Here is an 8,692-nt window from a genome sequence, read left to right as displayed (position 1 = left end):
TGCGTTTTAGAAGCTCGAAGGAAAGGCGAATACTGACGACTCGTTCAGGGGCCCTAGGAGTCGCTGCCCCTGCTGCGCACCCCCACCGTGGAGGTATATTTCTTTTCACCTTTACGCAATTTAAATATTGTATTTTCGTCCATCCATATGTATGTTCCTATTTTTGCTTGCAGATCCTCGTTTGTATCCTTTGAGGTACCTTCGAGAAGAGCCGGTATCCTCCTTTGAGGGGATCGACGCTAAAAGTAGGCTTGTTTTGCTTTCGACAAACACACTTCATAATACACAGGCGCGCATTTTTACATCATTCCCATACTGTATTGAAAGGCTTTCTGGTATTGCCGTTATAATGCCCGCATACCTCCTTTATACAATATGCGTGGATAGAAAATCGTCACAGCCTGTTATGAGATACGACTATATCTTATTAGAATGAGATATACCGTTGCTTCTAATATTTTAGGATGGACACTTTACACCATTTATGTGTATGCCTCTTTTATCAGTCTGATTTCCTTTCTACCACATTACTGCCTAAATGTGGTTACTGGCCGGAGTAGGCATTGACCCCTCTTATTACGAGGGGGATCCCGATATAATTGAATCCTCTCCCCAGTTTAATCTGAATATAGTGGCAAGTGAATAGAGAATTAATCAGCGAGGTAGTTGTTCGTGCTTCTACGAGCGATTAATCACAGATGCGCCCTTGATCTCGGGCAAGCACTCGACATCAAATGCATAAGGAAGCAGATTTTCTTATTTTGGTGTTCGCGTGAAAGCATCGGCAAGCATTGCTTTCTCGCCAGCCTGCGCAATGGCTTGCCACCCAGAATGGGTCCTCATTCTTATATCTGCCTTTTATTAGTCCCCCGGGATCACTCACTATTACAATTCAGAATTTATCGGTTGCGACTGAGATGTTCTGGAGGTATTGACCAGAAAAATCACGAACACATTCATTGTGGTTTCATCAGGAGGAAGCCACCCCAGGTTCCAGTGAAAGAGCTCATGTGCGGGGCTTCATCCGGGATATCTTAGGACAAGATAACTATACCTCAGATGAGAAGATAGTGCAATGCCAACACCGTGAAGAACCGGGTTAGCGGGCAGCCGGCGCAAAAGTTTAACCCAAAAGATGACTTTTAGCATTGCTATGGATGTGGTCCATTTTCTGGGAGGACAAATGGTGGTGCGACCAGGATGCACCCGATATGTGTTTGAAACGCTTTGGCGCGAGAATTCAGCCAGGAATTAGGTGTTAGTATGTTCCCGATTCGCCCTGCCACATGCATGGCCTACAGAGTAGTAGTGTTAGGTCATTTCCTCTGTTTGTTCGAGACTCTAATAACCGGACACTAATACATTCTTTACAAGAACGCGGGAACTCGGATTACCACTGCATGAAATGATGCCAGGTGTTCTGGTTTGCCTATGGGCGATGTTCCCCTATCAACGAGTTCTTTCCAACTAGCAATCAGCTGAACAAGATGAAAGATAGCTCAACTGCTGACTGCAATGCATTACTTATGCGAATTGACTTGCCAATTATCATATTAAGCCAGTGGGCGAGATGGAGCCAAAAGCCAGAAAGAAATCTCCTCAGCGTCAGCCTTAAAAACAAATTCGCTACTACCTCCTTCAAAGAAACCTGGATGATCGTTCAGCAGATGTTGTGCGGATTAGCTCTCCTTGAGTACGATGAAATTAACCGTCTGTTAGAAGAAACCAACCGCGCAATCTATATACTTCGCGCTCAGAAGAGAATTTTTGCACGGCACTAAGTTCCGCTCTTATTCTGTGCGCAAGCTGGTGTTCCGATTAGCCCTACTGCTCTGCTGGCGGGTTTTCTAGCCTTATGTTTAAAGAATTGGTGTAGTTCCTCATCAGTTCCGCAGATGCGATGCCAAATTGGCAAGTGTTTGGTATCCGCGGCCGTCCAGTAGCTTACAGGATCGCAAATTTCTTTGCTTCCCGCTTATGGTGCTGCCGAATATTCATTAGTGGATTGCGGCAACTCAATCTCCGCGTTTACTCAGGAAGAAAAAGAAACCTTCCGCCAGCCTCGTCCATTCCGGGGAAGTTGCGAGCTACCCTACACTTATCTGATGACTTGGTTAGTACTTTCAGGCCGACCAGATTTAATGGAAGCTCCTGAGACGGCAAAATTTTTAGCATTCCTTTGTTGCCAGAGTCTCGAGAATTGCCAAACTGGCATCAGGCTCGAGAACCGACATAACGAGGCAGTTTAAAATTTCCACAAGTGGTTGGATTCTTCCCCTGCCTTCCCTCAGTTCTTCGGGTACCTACAATAGCTACTTTTAGTAGATGCAAGACCCCAAGACAGAATCGCACTATCTTGGATGTCGGGTTGCTTCAGAGTGGTTGTATGAATATTCGGACCTGCGATATCTGTTCTCAGACGTAAGGGATGTAATCCTCTCTCTTTCTTGTGAATTTTTGAGTGATCCTCTATATGCTTGGGATATCTATTAGCATTTTTTGACGCCTACACCGCCTTATGTGCTTTTTTATAAATAGTTATTTATAAAACTCATATTATCAATTTGGCAACATATATAGCTTGATAATATTACCCACCTCAATGCGTAGGCTTAGTGCTAGTTGGCCTTCTATGGAGAAACATGTCATGTAAAGCGTATGATGGAAAAAGTATTCTGCAAACAACAATGGATTGTGTAGACAAATAGACACAAATTTGCAATGCAAGTCATGGTCAAAGAAAGGAGTACATAGTGGAGGATAATGTATAAAAACTAGTTTTGAGAAAGTGATAACGGGAAATCATAAGAAAATGCAATCGGTGATGTATTTCTGGTCACATATTCATGTTTGTGTACGACACACCGAAAAAGATCATTTTCTCCTCTTTTGTGTGAATGAAATTTGCACATCTCATTATTCACAATAGTAAAAACAATGACCATAATTCATTTGTCTAAAAAGTTATCATTCGTTGACATAGTTATTTTCATACCAAAATAGTTGTTTTCATACCAAGAATTCTTTCTCCTCAATCATATCATATCATTCATACTTCCTTTAAAAGTACGAGTTCAGAAAAATCTTTCTATGGTCAATATTACCCTTAACTTTTTTAAATATTACATTGTTATCCTAATCTATTCTAATTATCATATCTTCTTTGAATTAGTAACTAAATGATTTATCATATTCATATTGAGACTTAACATGTTATTGGATAAAAAAAATATGTTTGATATAATTCAAATTATTTACTTATTTTAGTTCGCAGATATATCTAAAAAACATATGCTAGTCAGTAACTAAAAGTTTATAGACATTGTAAAAAATATCCTCCAAATTTTTAAATTACAAAAACACCCCTACAAATTTAAAATTTTATTAAAACATCATAAAAATTATAAATTTTACTTATTTCAATTAAGTGAGAAATCTAAAAAATATATGCTAGCTAGAAACTAAAAGTTTTTTGACTTTGGAGAAAATATCTTATAAGTTTTAAAAATTATAAAAATACACCTAAAAATTTTAAATTTATAAAAAACACCTTGAAAATTTCAAACCTATAAACATACTAAAAATCTACAAGTAACACAAACAACCCCAGAAAATTTATGAAATTTGTAATAAACACTCTAAACTTTTTACAAATTGTAAAATAAAACCATCAAAATTTTAAAATTTACAAAAATTCTAATAATTTCTAACCTAATAGTACAATAAAAATATAGGAATTATAAATATTCCCTACATAATTTATAATTTATAGAAAACATCCTTGAAGTTTCAAAAATTATAAACAAAACCTTAAATTTTAAAATTTATAAATAACACCCTGAGAATTTCAAACTCATTAGTAAATTAAAAGCATATGAATTATAAATAGTCTATAAATAATTTACAATCCGTAGAAAAGGATTATTAGTTTAAAAAATTACAAAAAGCCCTAAAATTCATAATTTATAAAAAAAGACTATGAAAATTTCTAACCTATAAACGCTAAATTGAATATACAAAATTACTAACAACATCTATAAAATTAAAATTTTATAAAAAATATCATACTCAATTTAAAAGTATAGGTTTAGAAGAAACCTTTCATGGTCAATATTTCACATAACTTTTTTAAAAAGAACATAAATGATTAAAAATATATTCAATTTTAAATTTATAAAAAAACACCCTTAAAGTTTAGAACATTGTAAATTATCCCTCCAAAGTTTGAAATTTTCAATGATTTTTTATAATTCCTTGATTTTAATGTAATGTTTATAGTTTTATGTATTTATAAATTATAAAATTTTAGGGTGTTTTTTATAATTTTTTAAAAAAATTTATGGTGTTTCTTTTGTAGTTTTCTAAATTTTTATTGTGTTTTCAGCGTAATGCATAGATACGTCAATTAATAATGATATTAAAGAGTAAGTCGTTCTTAAGATTATTAGGTCATAGAGTGTACAACACATTACTGTTTGTAAGCAGTATAATTTATATATGCAAAAATTTTCAGACAACTATATAGTGATTAAAAGGATTTTGACTCTAATTTACTATTTTTTTATAAATTATATTTAATACGAATCAACCATATAATTTTGACTTTAGTCATCATAATTATAATATGTTTGATTAATTGATTATATAGGCATATAGGCCATAGATTACTTTACTTTCTCACATGAACTAATATTTGGCTCTTAATAATTTAAATTATTACTTTTAAAATTTAATATAATTTTAATTCCTATTTTTTGCTTAAGATTTATTCTATAGTTACGCATATCAAATTAGTAACTAAGATAATAATTAGTTATTCTTAAATTAGGATGATTATCGTTGGTCACTCACTATGAAATTTTTATGAAGATATATACCTTACTTTGTATAGCTATTTGCACCGCCCATGTATATTTTATAAATTAATTGTTAATTTGACGTATTAAATTATATTTCCTTTATAGAAATTTTTTCTTTGACTTTTGGATTGTGTAATCACTACATCATCATTCTAGCATAGAAATGACCTTATCTTAAATGACTTTAAGCCAATATTTGAGTTGAATTGAAGTATATACTATTGCTACTATGTTTATATATTTTTTAACAAAACCATGCCAACACTTTTTAAACATAAGAGAATATTCTAACATTTGATATTATAAAAACTAAATATGGCCAATTGAGTGATTAACGAAAGAAAACTTACATCAGAAAAGCGTGAATAATAGATATAGAGGAAAGGTAATGGCATTGCCAACAGTACTACAAATAGCAAATTACAATGTGAACTTAACCTATTTTGTGGATGTTTAGGTCAGAAATTATTTTTTTTATTGTGATTGAATCTATTATAACTTCAGGCATTACAATAAACTCAACAAAAAAATTAGTCTTTTTATAAGACTTTTACACAATAGAAATAACTGATTACAATTTCTTTCAAACAACACACAGATCCTATTTATTAGTCTCTGTTTGCGTGAGATCTTTGCTTGTGCCGGAGACATTGATATCCGTGGACCGCCTACGGATCTGATCCGGTTGACAGAATAATTAATCAGAGCTCCTACTTTACCAAGGAAGTATTCGCTGAAGTACTGATATCGACCAAGCGAAATCAGTACTCTTCTCGAGATTAGGACCAAGCTTAATCTCAATGAAAGGGGGACGGAGCTTCAGATCCTTCAAAAGACTCCTTCTTTATGCCGAAGTTCGCCGGGATCTAGCTAGCCTCCTCTGAAATTTCGTGCTCCTTGGCTCTGAAGTTCGGCAGCACCTCATCGTCTTGATAATAATTCGTCCCCTCTGCAAGAAGGCCCTAGGCTTGTATTTATAGGGATTTGGATGCAGGGGATTTAGATAAGAACAAGGGATTTAGCCATATCTTCAGTTGACAACAGTCTAACCATGTTTAGAGATAATATCAAGGCAGTTGGAAACCTCTGGAATGAAAAAATCCTGAAAGAATCATCAAAATACGTGTTTTTGGGCACCGAGGCATTTCTGGGCGCGGGTCAACCCGGGGTGACCCGCACGTGCGCGGGTCACCTTTGGGTGACCCGTGTGCTGCGCGGTTTCCGAGCTTTTTTAGAAGTCTTTTGCACCATTTTGCGTATTTTGTCATTCAGTTGACTTGTACGCTTCGCTAACTTGCTTCGTTAGCCTCTTTACGGCTTCGGATGATCCTCTTTGACTCAAATGATAACATTCATTGTCTTCTTTCTATCTCGAGCTATGTGCAGACACCTATAAGTATTTTTAGACGCCTACAGTGGAGCCCAACTATTGGCTATAAGCATTAATGTTTCCATATATATACGTTATAATTTATTAAAAAGGTTCATATAATCTTATATAATAAAATCGATTTAATATTAAATAGTAATATCGTTGTAATAATATCGTTATTAGGGAACATTCTTCATGAACCAATATGTTTTTTACAACATATTAGCTATGCACTCCAAATTCTTGTGTCTTTTATAGAGTCAAAAAGTTTGAATACGAGCCTCTAATATATTGCTCTCACAACAGCAAATCCACTTAGTAGATGTGGATATTCCAGATGAGTTATACGTCCTATATACAATACAATTGCCATAGGCAAGTGAGTTATAATAGCATTTTTTATTCACATCGTTCAGAGTATCATTTGATAGGGACTTTTCATCAAAGAAAAAAGAAAATTTTATATTTAGAGCACATGGCGAAATATATCATAATCTCCCTCCTTTAATTTCGCAAGAAAATAATTGTTCATACTTTCAGTTTACTTCTATGATACAGAGAATGAGATATAAAATTGAATGGGAATATTAGATAATGTAAATATGAGTGAAACCATAATTAAAAGTTAATGTGAATATGATTCAAACAACAACTAAAAGTTTATGGACATATTGCAAATAAATTCATATAAAAAATTCCTTTACGAATTGAATGATCACCCATCTTTTGAATACTTCATGATACTAATAAACAGAGATATTATACTAGATTGATGTGTTTATAACTCACAAATAATAGATCATGTGGCCACAGTCTGGGTTGAAGGAAATAATGACGATATTTCAGTTGAGAGAGAGATTATTGAGTTGATGATCAATCTCACAAAAAAATTTATTTTTTTATTTTTAGTCTATTTTTATTAATTTAAATAATCATTATATTTAACTACGTGCATTGCACGTGCATCTCAACTAGTAAAAGAGAAAAGCGGGACTTCGTATTCTATTTTCAACCCGACTAAACTAGAGCAAAAATTTTAGAAACTTAAGAATTTTGAAGAATTTTGATTTTGTCGGAATTCCAAAACACAAAATTCTAATCCGAGCGGAGTAATCAATTTTTGAGAATGGTCCGAATGGATACGCGCATTGTATTACAGTGACAATGCCCGAATTCAATAGCGAACAGTGGTTTTTCATATTAACTAGAAATCTAACACGTGCAATGCACGTGGTATGGAAAAAAAATGATCTTGCAAGTGTAAGAATTTTGATTCTGTAAATTCTATTTTATGAGGGCCAACACGAAAATATTAAGTGATTCGTTCATTGGCGCTCTAAACATGGACAGAGAGTGAAGTTAAGCAACGTTTAGATATTGATCATTGCATTGAAACCAAAGTGAGTCCTAATCTTTTCTCGTTCGGTGTAGAAGCGCAAAGTGAGTGAAACTAGGTATTTTAAGTGCTATTTAGACTTTTCTTTATGATATACTACGAATTTTCAGGATTTATTTTCCAATTTTGTCTCTTTTTAGTAAATCAAATTCGCTGGAACATGTCTTTGCTTGTCTATTCTTTTTCTTATTATCAGAAACTGCCATCATCTCAAATCTGAAGCCCAGTTTGTTTAAATTCTTCTCTAATAAAAGGTCTGGATTGTAATTTGGGATATGTTGTTTTTTCAATGTTGGTCCCCAGATCTTTCATATTTTGAAACTGGCCCCCTAAATCTTGATACTTTTAAATCAGTTCCCCATATCTTTCAATGTTGGTCTTTTTTTTATCTTTAAGGACAGCACATGTAAGCAGGACTTCTAGAACAAATTAAGAAACGGTTAGTTACAACTAGACCCTTTAGAATTCTATTTGTTATGAATAGACCCTCTAAGGTTTTACATATTGTGAATAAACTCCTTGAGTGAATTATTTTTTACACTTAAAATCATTATAAATGTTTGAGAGGGCGGATAGACCCGTTATAGTTTTATTGGCGAGGATAGACATCTCATTGCTAATTTGTTGATGTTAAGTAACCAAACAGTTAAATATATTGGTTGAGATTGATTATGGGGTCACTCGCTTCTCTGAATACTGGTTTCGAGTTTAGTAGCTAAAGTCTGCACAAATATTAGAAACTCGTGAGAGGACGGGGCTTGGTTCTCTCGTTGTACCTCCGACGATCAAGTTAACTGGTAAACTTAAGTGGGAAAATGAAGAACTATGCGAGTTCTTTAGTGTAGTACAGTGTATAATATGCAGATGTTGCTAGGAAAAGAATCCTTAAAAAAAGATCAGATCTGAAAAAGATCAAGACCCTCTTCAGTAAAGAATAGTACCTTTATTTATAGTGGTGCTGAAAATGGTAGAACCGTCACTTCGGCCGAGCACAGGAAGGCGGTAAGCAGATATATGTTGGCGGCTGCGTCAACACCTACTTTACACGTGTCAGTCGGCGAGTGG

The sequence above is a fragment of the Asparagus officinalis genome, chromosome 4 (assembly GCF_001876935.1).
Source record: "Asparagus officinalis chromosome 4, Aspof.V1, whole genome shotgun sequence".
NCBI lineage: Eukaryota > Viridiplantae > Streptophyta > Magnoliopsida > Asparagales > Asparagaceae > Asparagus > Asparagus officinalis.
The sequence above is the reverse complement of the archived record's forward strand: the minus strand, read 5'-3'. Positions refer to the sequence as shown.